General features: G+C 35.8%; 1 protein-coding gene across 3 annotated transcripts in view; it reads left to right on the forward strand.

The window, feature by feature from the left end:
- Positions 1-16,513, forward strand: part of grik4 (glutamate receptor, ionotropic, kainate 4) — a 401,676-nt gene that overhangs the window by 112,727 nt on the left and 272,436 nt on the right. The window lies entirely within an intron of this gene.

The raw sequence follows: 16,513 nt of genomic DNA on the forward strand, positions 1-16,513 counted from the left end.
GAATGTCTGTCGAATATCCAATATCCAACTAACTTCACCTCGGTGAGTAGAAATAAGTAATGTTCAAATTCCTTTCCTACTCACTATATGGTGCGTTCGCTGTTTTGTAGAGCTGTCTGAATCGAGAAATCTCCCAGAAGTCTTTGCTGTGTTACCAGTGCTTGGAAAATGCATAAGATTGCATAACTTCAAAAATCCAGCTTAAACTAATTTAGGTGTCACACTGAAGTCCGCTAGCTTGATGCTAACATTCAATAGAATTTCCCATAGGATGGCTAATGCTAATGCTCGGTTGACTAAAAAAATACATTGCTGACTAAATTAACATCTTTATTTACTTAGACATTAATTTTCCGAACTCTTTTAAGGATATATATTTTTAAAGTAACTATTTGTGCTCTAAAACTTCGTTTTTTCCCCTCATACTGTTGTTTTCTTCTTGAAAAAAAGTGTAATACTACATAACGATCGCCACCTAGTGGCCAAACACAAACGCCCTCCAGGAGAAGCAGAACTGTAGATAATGTTAATGATCTGAACATTTTTGTTAGAACTTCTCCTTTAGAGAATCAATTTAACACTATATTAACAATCTCATTATTTTACTAATACAATATGTGAGCTGTATCAGTTTAATATAAATATGTTCAAATTAAATAATAGATTTTTAATGAATTTTTAAAAAAACATGTATACATTTGTAAACTTAAAAGTGAATTGAATTGAAGAATCGGAAAAAATCGGAATCCAGTCGATTCAAATTGTTTCTAGAAATCATAACCGATACCCTAATTATTATGAAGGAGATTATTTAATTAAATTTTCATTTAAATAGCACAACTTCAAATGGATAGCCTCTTTTACGCACATTTCAGAAAAGATAGGGTTAACAAAAACGGCTGAAAACTTGCAGAACATGTCTTCATTTGTGTGCTCAGCCTGAATGTTCAAAAAAACTAAAAATGGAAATACTTCCTCTTGTAAACAAAGTCTACCCAACATAAAAAGCACATCAAGAGGCATGGCAAATGGATATTCCCATAGACAAACAGGGAGCAGAGTGTCTTTTCTGTGGGAAAGACATTCTATTTTCGCTCGCAGTGAGCAACAGCGTCCATGCTGTGTCAAACAAACTGCCACCCTTTTGTCCCTCCATCTCTGTGTAATTGCATCCTGGACTCTTTTCCACACAGGCCAGATTTATTCTGGCTGTGAGCCTCAGCAGTGCAGCACTAACCACATGTCCTTCCTGCTCACCTGACACGGCTCATTCCTCCATCAGTGTGACACCCACATTCCGCCATGGGGTCTCTGTATCTTTCTTCCTACACACACATACAGATTAAAAATATAGAGATAAGTACTGGCACTTTTAGAAGTAACTACGCTCTTTGCATTAGCCGCTTCAGGGTAAAGCGTGATAGGATGTGCATTTTGCTAGTAGCCCTGCTACATAAAGAAGAAGGTGATGGTTCAAGGCAGTTTGGCACAGTGCTTGGCAGCAAGGAATGGAATCACCACCGTCATTCTATTTTTAGTATTTGGCATGTGGATTTGAACCTACAATCACATTGTGATGGACCAACATTGTATGACTACAGCTTAAAAACAGTATTTCCAATTTAAAGATGCTATCAGTTATTCATTTTTATGGCTCACCTCCAGAAGGATTAATTCTGTATGGACTGGAACATTGCTAAAGGTTTCATATGAAACTGACCTCCATCTTATTATATAATAATAATATATTAAAGCCCCATCCCTGAGTTTCCAAGGCGAACATTGCCGTGAGCACCACATCTTTGAATGCTGTTTCCTTCTTACTCTGTTTCTGCAGACTCTGATTTCTCCATCAGTCTTAGACTGCCTTCTTCTGAATAATATCTGATCATTCAAAGACAGGAGATGATCGGTTCTCATCTGTGATCTGACTGAAGGAAAGAATAGGGAATTATAATTGTGATCCTTAAAATGGGTGATTATGACTAAGGTGAAAGAGGTCGTTTACTGAAAAGTATTACAGCAGTGTATTATTTATTTTATTTGTGTTGAGATGCAATATCTCTTTTTCAAGAGGGTCCTCCATTTAAAAAAAATCTGAAACACAGATGAAAGAGTAGTGTTAAAAAGAAAACAGAAAAAAAATCAAGCAAATCAGTATAAATAAAAATTAAACACGCATGACACACACTGACAGGCTCTCAAAATCAACCCCTACACAACATAACATTTACAAAAGTTTAAGCAAACACTTTTCTGAGAAAACAAAACTGAGAAAACAAGCAAACACAAAAAAACACATAGCAAAATTAATGCTGAAATAAAGACTTTGGGCAATAAATTGATTTTTCTGATTTTAAAAAACAAAGACAAATGTGTTTAAAATTAATTTACAGATTTTTAAACAATGACAAAGATGGATCGTAGAGATAAAGGATGATTTTTTTCTAGTCATAAGGAGCTTTAACACTAAAATAATTGTTTTTCATGTCGCGGAACAGAGAAAAAAAATCTGGTTACGATGGTGTTAAGTTATAAATGTGAACTATAAGGCACAAAGTACAGTTTCAAATGGAGGGGGAAGTTAAAACACATGCAAAAGCTAAGGGTCTGTCTTATTCCAGGATTATTCTGTGAATAGGGAAAACCAAGATGTAATGTTTGAATCTGGTTTAACTGAGTTGCAGTGTTGTATTTAGCATTTTTTAAATCTTTTTTTACTGATTAAAATCATAGAATTTTGGATAAACACTTTTTTTACTTTAAATGTTTTGTGTTTGCCAAAGTGTCTACCTTTTTTAAACCATCTTACTATTTGAGTGATTATATTCAAGAGTAAGAGGGAAATGCATACAAATTGATATTGAAAAAAGAGCAGAATTAAATGAGATGATTAATGGCAAAAAAAAAAAATGTTTATACGAAGTGGAGGTCATCGTTTCAAGGATTGGTTTAGTTTTGCTAAAATATCAGAATATTAAAAACAACATAATTAGGACTAGAAACAGTTGCAAAAACATTTTTTTATTTTTCCCCTCTCCAGAAAAACTTAAGCAGTCGCTCAGCAGCTGGGGAAGACACAAATTTGATGCGCAAATCATGCAGAATTAAAATATTACATCATATCCCTTTTACTGAAAAAAATTGAGAAAATAATTTAGCTTTTAGTGTTTCAATGTTTTTTAATATCCGGTGTGATTTTATTATTTCTATTGTTGTAAAATCTGCTTTTACCCCATGTGTGAATAAATTGTATGCACTTATTTTCAAAAGCCCTCAATGATGATTTAATTTTTCTTAGCTTTAACTAACTTTAGTCCCAGCTTCATATTAAACAACATTTTTTGTTATTATTCCACATGTACATTTGATCAGCAGAACTAGGCTTTATTAAACCAGTGGGGTTGCTTATTAACATATTTTTACCCTTCCTTCTGACAGAAGCACTTTACACTTTCCGTGCACGTAATCTATATAGTCAGCACAATGGCATTCAAACATTTTCTCATCTGAGTCTAATCACATATTCCTAAATAATTTCCATGCCCCCCCACCATCAGAAACTAGTGCTACATTAAAAAGCACATGCAGCTGTAAGAAGGAAGCTAGATTAAAGGAGTGCTCCATCATTTATGCACTCCTCACTTACTCTGATGCCGTTAGGTGGTCTGGCTGTTGTCCTCTGAATGTTTATTAGTTGTGGTGCTCTGGTGCATTTCAATGCATTTGTCAAAGTTTCCTTTTGGCGGTGTGGGGAAGAAGCTGCATTTCGGGCTGCACTGGGATGGGGGTAAATTAGTCTGAGATCATAGCGGGTTTTTGCTCAGGTGGTTGATCAGAGTTGAGTATGCATCGTAAGCTCACTGTGAGGGGACCTATGGTTTGAAACTGCAGGCTCCATCATTTCACACTCTCTGCTTTCAGATGTGTCATTTCAACATTGTGCTTTTTTGAAAGCTTTTGAAGCTTCGAAAATGTGGAACACGTCACACAAAGGAGCACGAGACAATGACGTTTTCTGCGAGAAAGAACTCATTCATCCTTTATAGGCGCACAGTTTACTATCTTTGAGTGCCAAATGATGATAATAATCTGATGCTACCTACAGAAACTGTCAATATTCACAAAGTCATTTTGCAGTTAAAATACAACATAAAACAGTAATCTATCGATTATCCTAAACACTTGTTTAGTTCATACCTATTTTTTTAAATACTTTTATTAATTAAAGCAATTCATCACAGTCATTTGATATTTACAATATAATTTTTGTTTTTTTTTGCTGATTTTAAACAGAAATCATGCTATGATAGGGTAGAATTTTAAACAGAAAGTTTTTGTTTCATAACCTAAATAAATGATTTATTGTTTTAGTTTTATGGAATCACTAGAAAAATGTTGGAATCACTTCAACTCAAAAGTTTTACAAAGTAACTTTTATTTATTTTTTAGTTTAAAGACCCACTCCAGTAAAAATTGTGTTTTTGGTGTTTTTAACATGTTCTTGTAGCATTTTTCTTATGATGGAGAACATTTATGAAACAATGTAAAATTAAAACTGAGTGTTTCTTTATTCAAACTGTGATCAATCAGGTTGGATATCTCTGACATGACTCGCTATTTTCATCGCACCGCTAATGCTAGCTTGGGGTTGAGGGAGGCTGTAAGCTAGCAGGTGAGAGTGTAAACAAAGGGATCATGGGATATCAGGGGTGGCTTACTTTCACGCCAACAGTCCCACCCACAACTCAGTGTCGAATTTCTGATGAATTCTTGCTGATATGCCCTAGAAATTGACATAGGTTTTTGGATTTTGTCTAAAAACGCCACGCAGTTTACCTCTCAGCACATCCCGTCAAGGGTTCCCCACAGCAAATCAGCTTTTCACTGAGAGTTTTTATAACTTTCCTGACACAACGCTGCATTTCTAAGGCACAGGGAGACCCAGAAAGGCAGCAGTGCAGAGTCTCACCGATGGACCCACACTGGATTTTTGGTTTATTGCACCCCTGGCAAGCAAACCCGGATTTCCTGAACACTAGTCCTACAACTAGCCAACTGAGCCTTCCAGCACCATAATCATAAGAAAACACTTGGGAAACGTTTACAATATATCAAAAACAGGAGTGGATCTTTAAAACTTTATGATTCATTCATTTTCCACACCGGGTTATTAAGGGTCACAAGGTTGCTGGAAACTATTGCTGCTACTGTTAGGTGAAGGGGGGTTAGACCCTGGACAGGTTGCTAGTCTTATTCTTCTATTTATATAAGAAATTAAAAGCAATATTAATTGTATGTAGAACAGTTCAGGATTTTTTTCCTGAACTGCCTAGCTGTAATTGTGTTAACATCCCGGATGTCTTCAGCAACAGGATTATTTCCCAGACATTAAGGCTTCATTACATTAGTATTAGCAGATTAGATGCAGGTCATCGGCAAACAGCTGGACGGAAATGAAGAGTGACATTTGGTGTCCTGCAAATAACAAACGATCATTGATTTTTCTGCTCTTACATGTGCTGCTTTGATGGTGGTTTGATAAAATATGCTGTTTTTAAGGTCCAGCTGGTGTTTGTCACACTGCATTTGACATTTTCTAGGATGTTGGTATTTCGAAAAGTGACCCCAAGTGATCTTGTGAATCATTAACGTTTAGCCTAAGTTAAAGTTATTTGCAATAGTATCTTTTTGAACAATTAAAGCATAGTAATAACAGCATATTTAGAGACACAAATCCCTCACTTCTTTATATGAGTCCTATTTGTTTTCCTATGCAGGGATCTCATTTCAATGTCTTCAATCTTCAACAAGCACTTGTCACATAAGACGATTTTTAACTCCACTAAATTGATTTGCATACTTTCGTCCTCCTGTTCAGTCACTGAGGTTTACTGAGCCATCAGTGGGTGACAGGTGAGACACTTGACCCCACGTAGGTCAAGTTTGGCTGTACAGATGATATTGCTGCTGATCATGAGCTCTCTTTATATCTACATAAATGTCACAGTTGAAGGAAAATGCCACCGCTTTCTATTGACACTGAATGACACTTAGTTCTACTTGTGATTGTGTTAGAAAACAAAAACAGAGGTCAGCACTGATGTTAATGGACAGTTATATTTCACTAATATACTGCTGCAAAATAGAACTCAAATGACTATCGACATCTAAAGCATGGAGACTAGATTCATCCTATGATTATTACCACCGCTGATGGCTGCAGGATATTTGAATGTAAAAAAAAAAGAAATAGTTGTTGTAAAAGTTCAGCAAAGTCTATACAAAAGTGTTTGCAACAAAACACAATGTGCTTCTATAAATTTGTTGAGTCCAGGCCTCTAGCTTGTCCAATACTTTGCAGGCTTTGGCAAATAAAAGTGCTTTATTGACAAACTGAAGATTGTGTTGTTCTTTTTCAGCACCCTGGCACCAGTCTTTGCTTGAAAGTCTTGGCCAACAGCAACAGCATAGCGTACAGTAATTTTATCCGTTTGAGCCTCTTATGTTTTGGTGATGGGGCGACAGTTGCTCAGGTGGTTGAGCAGGTCGGCCAATGATCGAAGGGTTGGCAGTTCGATCAGAGGTCGACCCCCCTACCACTGCACCACGGCCGCCCAGTTGTGCGATTAAATATTCAAAGCATGTAATTAATTAATCACTTTAATCTATTTTCAATCAAACATAATAATTACTGTCTCATTTTTTAAGTATTTTATTTAAATTTATGACATTGTGGCCCAGGAAAAGATAAAAAAACAACTAAAACAGTAGCTTTACCAAGTTTTCTTATTATAACAAACATCCAACCGTTACTTTTACACAATTTTTTCAATCTTAAACAATTGAGTTAAGTGAAAAAAAACATGAACAAAGCATTTGGTTCAGATTGTTCTAATTTAACACATAAGTTGGAGCATATTTCAGAGCAATCCCAAGAATATTAACAACAAACAACCTATTAATACCTTAATGTATAGATCTTGACATACCTTATACCATAATTCATGATAATGAACACCTTTATGGCCTACATAATAACTAATAGTTGTGGTGTTGTTTTGGGTTAGTTTTGTAAGGATTAGAAAGTAGCACATTGATGACATCACAGCAGCGATGCGGCTCACATGAAGGCCTGCACATGCTCTCAACCTAATTCAAGTTAAAACATTCATGCAAATAAACAGATGGACCTTTGTTTTTTTACATATTTAGAAACAAAACAATCATTTTTAGATTGAAAAGGAATATATATGTTTTACTTAATTTGAAAAAAAGTGCTAGTTTGTTTGTTATAATTAATTCCAATTAAGGCAATAGTTTGACACCATTTAAACGGTTATTTAAATGAGTTAATGCACAATTTGGGCAAAGTTATTCACATTTAGATCGTTTTGGGGTTTTGTTAAGATATCTTGGAAATAGTCTTTATATCCCAGTCGTAAACGACTCTGGATGACGTTTCAGAACCCCAACCATACACGCTTTTTATCGCTCTCCTGCAAAATAATATTAGGCCAGAGGTTGCTTTTTGTGGTCCAGTTACCGTTCTTTCCTCCATTTCATTCTAACTTTGAAGACAGTCATCCGCTACTTCAGCAGCTCTCGTCTCCCCACATGAGATGGGCAAGAAGCGGTTCGAGCGGGAACGTATATCTCGTCTTGCAGAGGAGAATATGTGCAAACACTCCCACATAATGCTGGTAACATTGTGTTTGAAGTAGGACTTCAATTGGACACCCTGAACAGTGTGGAACTCAATATCCCACACAGTGCAGCGCTGCTCCCTCAGATCAGCATTCAACCACTTTCCCATGTGACCGAAGCTTGGAAAGATTGCAGCGCACTCGTAGATTTATGCCGAGTGAGGAGCAAAGAGAAAAATTTGGTTGTCACAACATGAAGGTTTCAAAGTGTTTTAGTGAAGCCAGGGGATTATTTCTTGATTCTCTAATTATGTATTATAGAAAAATGTTTGGCTCAGCACAAAGACGGTTTTCTTCCTGACACATGACGGTTTTATACACCCCATGATTGATTTAGAATAATTGAGATTCATTTTCATACATTCCCCAAATTAAAAAAATATATACATTTTATGCACTTGGATTTGCATTCAAAGTTGCAAAAACTTCACAGCCCTGAATCTAAAAACTGAAGATTATCACATGTGTGGGAAAGTCCACATTGTAATTCATCATAAATGATTCATAAATTATCTGCTTGTATAAGTAGATTGTAATGTGTAAATTGAACTGCAGCAGTTTCAAAAAGTATTTTTTAAATTCCATTTCATCATCTTGCGAAAAATGAAATTGTAAATATATACATATATATGTTAAGGATTTGCCACTATGTGAACAAACTATTTTATTTGTAGTATTGCTTTGTTGTGTGATGTCACTTTACCATATTTATGTCCTCACACATGAGCTTTTTCTCTCCCCTAAAGCATCACAAAGTCAAACATGTCATCATGACTTCCATAAAAATGTGCATAAATCAATAATTATTTGAGTAAAAAACACTAAAATCCTTGTTTTCCAAGTCCCCATCGTCTTTTCTACAATTCACATGAATGCATAACATATTGCTCCCACTATCGTAGTGTAAAAACGCATGTGCAACAGCACATCAAGGCTGTGTGCTGGTCTGTGAGTTAATGCACATTTGGGAGAAGCGGAGAGTGATGCAGGTCATTGAAATGTAGACAGGCATTCAGGCAGATGCTGCAGGAATCAATCCCAGTGTAATAGTTTGCAAGATCACAAGAAAGCTGGATTTTCTCACCTTGACTTGCTGTGAGACCCTGTGGGATGTTAAAGAAGCCTGTCTTCTGTAATAGGGATTAGTCATTGTTTTGCTTTTCCATTAAAATACAAGAACAATATTTGTCCATGCCTTTTTACTAATTTACTTTGGAAAAATATGAAATAGTGGAAAGCTGTGTTTGTATGAGTTTTTTTTTCTTAAAGCTCTATTAAACATTACATTTAAGAGACAGTTAAATACATTGCTTGACAGTGAAAATTTAGGCAAAATCAATATTATTAAAAAAAATAATAAAAATGAAATGCTGCTTAGAATAAATTGCAACCACTTCAACAATTTTTAGACTACCATAAGATTTTAACGTAATGAACATCATTCCAGTAGATTCTGCAGCTGAAGAGGGCAGCTTTGTCTTATATGCAACACAGTATTGAAGTACTTCAATAATCATTGTAAAGCAGCTGATTCTGTCATTGAGAAAAGCAGCTCTATGCTGTTACGTTAGTATAGTGCAGGGTGTCAAACTTAATTGCACAGGGGGCCAAAATCCAAAACGCACCTTAGGTCACGGGCCGAACTGGATAAACATTTACTAAACACACTAAAACTAAACTTTTAAAACTTTAAAAGTTTTAAGGCTATTCAAAATAAAAAAATAATAAAAATACACAGGTATTTTATTCCATAATAAATCAACTTAAACCTTAAATAATTTATATTTTTCTCTCCACAAAAATATATTCTGTCAAAAGGATACAAGTTAGAAATAAAAGTAAAAGAAAACTTTTTTTTTTACTTTTAAGTCATTTTGTATATATATATAAATATGTAATTAGATTTTAGACATCCCAAAAAAGTTTTCTTTACATTAAAATGTATCCAGTCTGACTTATACAAGTTCAACATACTGTTAAAAAATAATAATAAAATAAAATAAAAAATAAAAAAATAAAAAATAAAAAAAAACAAGCCTGGAAATAAAAATAAAATTTGAGCATTTTAGTAAAGACATATCAAATCATTGTGTTATTTATTATTATTATTATTTTTTTTTTGCTCTTGTATTATTTTATCAGTGCTGGACGTTGCATTGTTTTAGCATCAAGTTCATTTCCCTGTGGTGTGTAAGGTTCTGCGTTTTTGTGAAACGTATCAAAGTCATTTGATTTTCAAAATAAAAACTGTTATTGTAAAAAACGAAACTAAACCATTTTTAACTTCTGATTACACCAAAAGTATTTGGTGTACTTTTCCTACTTTTGTGCAACAATGACAGGGAAAATCTTTCCAAATAAAATATATATTCTATAGAAAATAAAAGACTTGTAATACAAATGTCTACCGTGTATTCATAGCTAATAATAGTTTATAAAGAATGACGTTATTAACATACGCTGAGTAAATTACAGAGACATTATCATCCTGGTCTATTAGGGATTGCACAATCAAGGGTGTGCTCTGTTTCACCTCGCAGCCTGATGCGTAATTATTAAAGAAATACGAAATAATAAGAATTAGATTTTTAGAATAGATTATTGGACACGTTTTTATTTTGTCATTAGTTGATTATTACTTCACAATGGCGAGGATGGCTTACAGCTGAGGTACTGGCTCACCTGCCTCACCTGACTGCATGTCACTGCTGACACGGGTCTCAATAAGCAACCATTGAACTGATCCAATTTTTGCCTGCAAATTTAAAATCAAATCCACCCAATTGCACAGGAAATTGACCAATTTGGCAACACTGCTGTTTGGAAAGACATCTGATGCACTGCATGATGGGATCTGTAGTTCACTTGATACCAGCGCGACATACTGCCAGGTCATTCATACAAGACAACATCTTATAAAGCTATTTATGAAAATTAAAAACTTGTATTTGTTTTGAAATGTAAGGATGAAAATCATGAACGCACATGGATATATTTTAGCAGTAGATCACGCATTCTCATATTTGCCCAAGCTAAATCTGAAACAAGATTGGAACTAGGATTGTGATCTCTGTGTTATCCTTTAAATTAATTAGTGCACATTTGTATAAATACAGTTTTAACAATACATTCTCAGAAATCATAATAATAATGATAAAAAATAATAATCTGCATAGTTTTTATATCACTCTCAGCCTCTGTGTGTTGAGATCTTTCAGGTATTTTATTTTTTTAATTTATCAAATACCAGCTATATTTATTTACTGAACAGCCTTCAGATGTCATCGTCAGATTTTCAAATGTTTCATACCTCACATTTTAGTTTGATAAAAAGCACAAAAGTAATACACAAAAATATCATAGCAAATTTCCGAACCACAATATTGTTTATAAAAGCAAAATAAATGCCTCTTGCATCCAGCACTTCCACAGTTTTACACAGAAAAAAATCAGCATGAATAAGATCAGACACATTTAAATTTAAAGTTTAGTGAACAGATGTTGTTTTCTTTTGGTGATATAAAACTGTCTCGAAGTGAGCTGTCTACATCAAGCTACACAAGAGCTTTTTTGTGCCCTCACAGTGATGCTTTATCCAATAAACGGACTTCAGTTGCTGTGAATCCTCCTGACACCTTTTACTCTACAGTGCTGACAAGGTAACAGTACCTCAACAGAATTTGGGGAGAAGCAGCAAAACAAACGGCAAATGTCTACGTGAAAGCTCTGGTATACTCTCTGAAACAACCGCGCTGCATAAACAATCCCCATATTTGAAGCAGTTTGGATCGGATACAGATAACAGCCCTGTCCCACATGATGTCCTCTCATCTCTTGAGAGTGGACAGAGATTACAGCTTGACTTTTCCTCAATAAGAAATCTAGCTTTTTTGTTTCTTTCTCACCCACCAAAGCCTTTGACAGTTTTGCTTCGTTCTTCACAGCCTCTTTGGTCTTTATAGTGGGAGGAGAAACTACTTCTAAAGCTCAATTGACCAGCACTCAAAGGTGGTTCACAGGTAATTATTGCAGCATAATTACAAACAGATGTTTTCTAATGTTGAACAAACACAATTAAATCTAAGTATGACAGTTCAAAATGAAATTATCTGAACCACTTCTAACCCTTGTCAAACTAATAGATCAATAGATCAAATATATCATCTAAGCCTGGAACTGCACTGACTGAGGTTTGACTCAGTGAATAAAAAAGCAACACAAAGGACCAATGAAGTATACTTTTTGTCATATTTGACCTGAACTGTTTGCACTGACCTTAGGAAGAAAATCTAAAGGTTAGCCTTCACAAACAGTATTTTTCTTAGTACAAAATGAGAAGTCTTGGTGTCATTGAAGCTGCACTTTAAAACAATCAGACCTCCAAAGAATCTACGGTCTAATACATTTTTAGGCAGCCTCCTCTCCATGCAGGGAGAGGGACCCCCGAGGTTTAAGACCTAGAGCAGGGGATCAAACTACATCGGAGCCTGGGGGTGTCCATGTCTCAGAGGCGCAGGTTCTGGTCCTTTCTCTCGAGAACAGGACCTCTCCAAAAATTCCATCAGTGGGTCAGCCTGGTCGGGCGTTGTTTACATCACTCCTCTGGGACCCCTGTTTCTCTTGGGATGCTCTGTACTCCTGGGTGGTGGTAAGCTGCTCGTCTGAGGCTGGGGGGCTCTCTGGGGGTGAGACCTCGCGCTGGCCATCCCGGTGTGGTGGGGGTATTGCTCCTCTGGCTGGGCTGGGCGCTGCACTCTCTGTGCTTCTGTGCCTTCCCGCTCTCTGGCGTGGGGGGCCTCTGCGGCGGTCCCGCGTGCCCTGGTCTGTGTGCCTGGTGGGATTGTCCCGCGTGTATATACTGTATTTCATTCATTCATTCAAAATTGCTTTGCTCTATGGTAGAAAGTGTTTAGTGTGGTCAAGCCACAAGTCGCCAGATAACAAGTCTAAAAAAAGTACCAAGTCTTTTTGTATTTCTTCAAAATAATCTAGTTTAGGACTCGGGTCTGATTTAGGTTAAAGTCATCTGGCCTAAGTACATAAAACAACACATTAAGGGTTTTAATAGCTCAAAATGCTAATAAAAAGGTAGTAAAAATTGCAGTTGACCAGTAATTTGTGTCACCTTGAACATTGGTAGATAGGTGTTTAATTAGTAAAAAAAAGTTAACATTCATGTATCTTTACCAAAACACGACTGAATCAAAGCATTAGTAATGGCATACTCTGAAACGTGGACGAACACTTCGTGTTTGGAGCTGCCAGGAGGTGTAGAGGCGAAGCTGAAAGATAAAGAAACAAAGCTGCAGTGTGTAGGCGGTACCCACGCACCCCAACTAAGCTTAGCTGGTGTTGGTGCATTAGCCACAGAATCAGGTTAGGGCCAGTTAGTCTGAAATCTCTTAGGAAGGGACTGATCAAAGACAGGGTAAGGGCCACAATACAGCTTACACTCTCTGAGGCAGTAGCGCAAAGAAACATTTATGTCAGCTAACACAAAGAAACGCAGAACCCACATGCTTCCCCGGCTTCTATTGATTTACTTTCTGTGTCTCTCCCCATTTATCCACCTTCACTCATCACAATACAAGCGTTTCTCTATGAGCATTTAGCTGTTTGGAATGGCAGTCACTTTAAAGCTTTGTCTACGTCAGTTTGCAACTCATTTACTTTTGTGACCAAACTCCACATTTGCATTGTTTGAAAAGTCACCACCTTCCAAAAAATAGTAATGTTTTAACAGAAGGCTAAAATTTGTTGATGCATATGGACCTTCAGCTGAAATCGAAATGAGAACCAAAGCTGAGGTAGTAAAAGGGAGTCCCTGTATCATAACCAGGAAGTGAGTTCAATTCCAATAAGGCAAGCCTATCAAAATAAAAGAGATCTGGAGAGCTGTTTTTCTGTGTTTTGAATATATAGAAAACCAGGTATCATCCTTGAGTTGAAAAGAGCTTTAATTAAGAGCTATTTACTGGAATAGTTAACAGTTGCTTGCACTTTCAGTTGTTTTCAGAACAGTGTTTCTATAGTGCAAACCCATGTGTTTATAAGTGTTTAATCCAGGTTTAGTAAAAAAATTCCAAGTTACTTTTTTGAATAGATTTTTGCTTCGTAAATTGCACATATATTTTTGTGCTTTGAAAAAAACAACAACACAGAAATAGATGGATTTACAAAGTGGGTTGTTTATATGTGAGTGCTTTTAGTGTGTTTCCGTGTGTGTCCTTGTGCATGGAAGTGCTCTCCCTCAGTGTGTGTGGCTGCACACATCCTTCATGAACCTGCCATTCATTCTGTTTCCATCAAACCCCAACACATTTGAAACTGACAGGTAGCTCCAAATGTGTCAAGTCCAATGTTTAATATTTTTCCATTTATCTGTCCATTTCTCCTTTAATCACTCGCCGTCCTGCCAGACTGCTACGTATTTGGGTGCTGCACGTGTTGCTATGAGTCCTGTCACTTGTCGACTCTATCGGGCTCTTCAAAATGTCAGATGGTAACATATGATGGGGGAGGTCAAACGATCAGAAGCAAATTACCAAAGCTTTGATGTGTGATGTTTTCCTTTTAAATAATGTGATATGGACCCATCAGTCAAAGGCGATCATAGTGACATTTAGCACAGAATGGGCCACCATTTAGAACCATTGAATGGACAATGGACTGGATACACTGGACCTTTAAAAAATGGGGTACACATATTGTGGAGTAAATACCGTGGATGGAGTTATTTTACAATTTTTTTTAAAATTTTTTTTTTGGTTGAACTAAATATTGTGACCATCAGTATCAGTTTCTGTTATGAGTTTAATATGTCTGAAGTACTTTTTTGTGGCGCTTCATTTTACAGTACAGGGTATTTAAGTGGTATTTACATAGTACTTTTTTGTACCCACTGGATACTTGCAGTGCATTTACACTGTGCTTTTTATAGGACCTCCTGAGTACTTACATGGTACTTTTTTGTACCAACTTGGTACTTACATTATACTTGATGTGTATTCCTGTGGTACTGTTTGATTCACACTGATGTGGTACCTGCTGGGTATTTATGCTGTACACAGAGTTTTTACATAGTACGTACTGGGTATTTACATGTTGTGTTAATGTGTCTTGCAGTACTTACACATGTAAGAACAAGGTAAGTACAAATAAAGTACCTTGAATTTACTTCTTCACTTATTGTGTATTTCAAGGTATTTACCATGTGTAACAACATAGCAGTTAAACAGAAACTACTTTTGAGGTACTGTGAAAAATGGACCAAAATTAACTTTTTACTTACTTAGCAAATGTATTTATTTGTACTTAACATGTTTACAACATGTAAATACCCAATATGAACTGTGTAAAAACCCAGTGTGTACAGCATAAATACTCAGAAGGTATAAAATACAAGTATATAAGTATAATAAGTATGAATCAAATAGTACAACATAAATACACGGCAAGTACTATGTAAGTACAGAAAGGTACAAAAAAGTACCATAAAAACACCACTTAAAATACCCACTTAAATTTAGTCTCTACTTACTTAATAAGTGTTTCATGGTACTCACTATATGTAAGAAGATGGGTAATTACATAGTATTTATGTGGTAAATTATTGTGTTTTTCATGGTACTTCTTCTTAATGTGAGCAGAGTAACAGAAAGTTGTAGGTCATTTTGTGGTATTTACCATTTAAAAGTAGATAGTAGTTACACAGGGAGTACTTCTTAAGTACAATTAAACTATATGTATGAACCAAATAGTACCACATAAATAAACAGCAAGTACCATGTAAGTACTGAGTAGGAACAAAAAATGCCATAGGATGATCCATTAAAAAATACTATGTAAATAGACTGTAAGTACCCGGTAGAAACAAAAAAAAGTACCATGTAAATACCACTTAAATACCCTGTAAGTACTGTACTGTAAAAAAAAGTGTTACCCTTAAATATGCAGCACAGCTTTGCTGCTGAAGAGGATTTCAGCTTTTTCAGTTGGTTTTTGGTGGATGGTGAATATATGTCAGCACCATAAAAAAGAAAAAGATAAAAAAGAAAAAAACACAACTAAAATGCAAAAAAGTGTCTTTGCTCAGTTCTTTTAAACAGAAATCAGTCTTTGTGAAACCTGCCTGACCCTTACATACTGACGGTGATTTACTTCTGTTTCATAGTTGTCTTCTTCCTAATTATATTGCAACCTTTTATTGTAGCTGTATTTCATTTTTGCACTACAGTGCATGGATTTTTTTAACCGTCCAACAGAAAGAGATTTTGATGTCCAATGTTTCCGTCCTCATCTAAATGCTTTGATTTGATATGACCAGTTTCCTAGCAACTATTTTGTGTTTGCAGTGTTTTTATTTATTTATTCTGTTTATATAATTTTTAAGAAGTGTCACGTTCAGTTAGAGATGCCATTTCTTATAGCAAAGAATGTGGCCACGGCGTACATCTATATGCGTGTGTCCTTTCATTGTCCTGACAAAAGGAAAAATGCAAATCGTGGGCCCTTTAAAATGTCTTGGCATTTTAGACTCTAAAACAAATGGGGAAGCCAAATGGAGACCAGTTTTTGGCAGCAGTTTCACTGCAATCTATTCATATGTGTTGCCATTGTTGTAAAATAATTGTTTTTTGCAGAGTTGGGGTGTCAGGCACAAATGTAAAGACATGACAGGTAGACTTTCAGTTGGTGTGTATGGACAGCAGGGGTAACATCCCAAAAGAGGAACCTATGAAGTTATTAACTGGTTTGACAACAGCTGAAGCTAAACACCTGCTGGTTCTCTCTTATTTGAAAAGAAG

Source organism: Oryzias melastigma, linkage group LG13, assembly GCF_002922805.2.
Source record: "Oryzias melastigma strain HK-1 linkage group LG13, ASM292280v2, whole genome shotgun sequence".
NCBI lineage: Eukaryota > Metazoa > Chordata > Actinopteri > Beloniformes > Adrianichthyidae > Oryzias > Oryzias melastigma.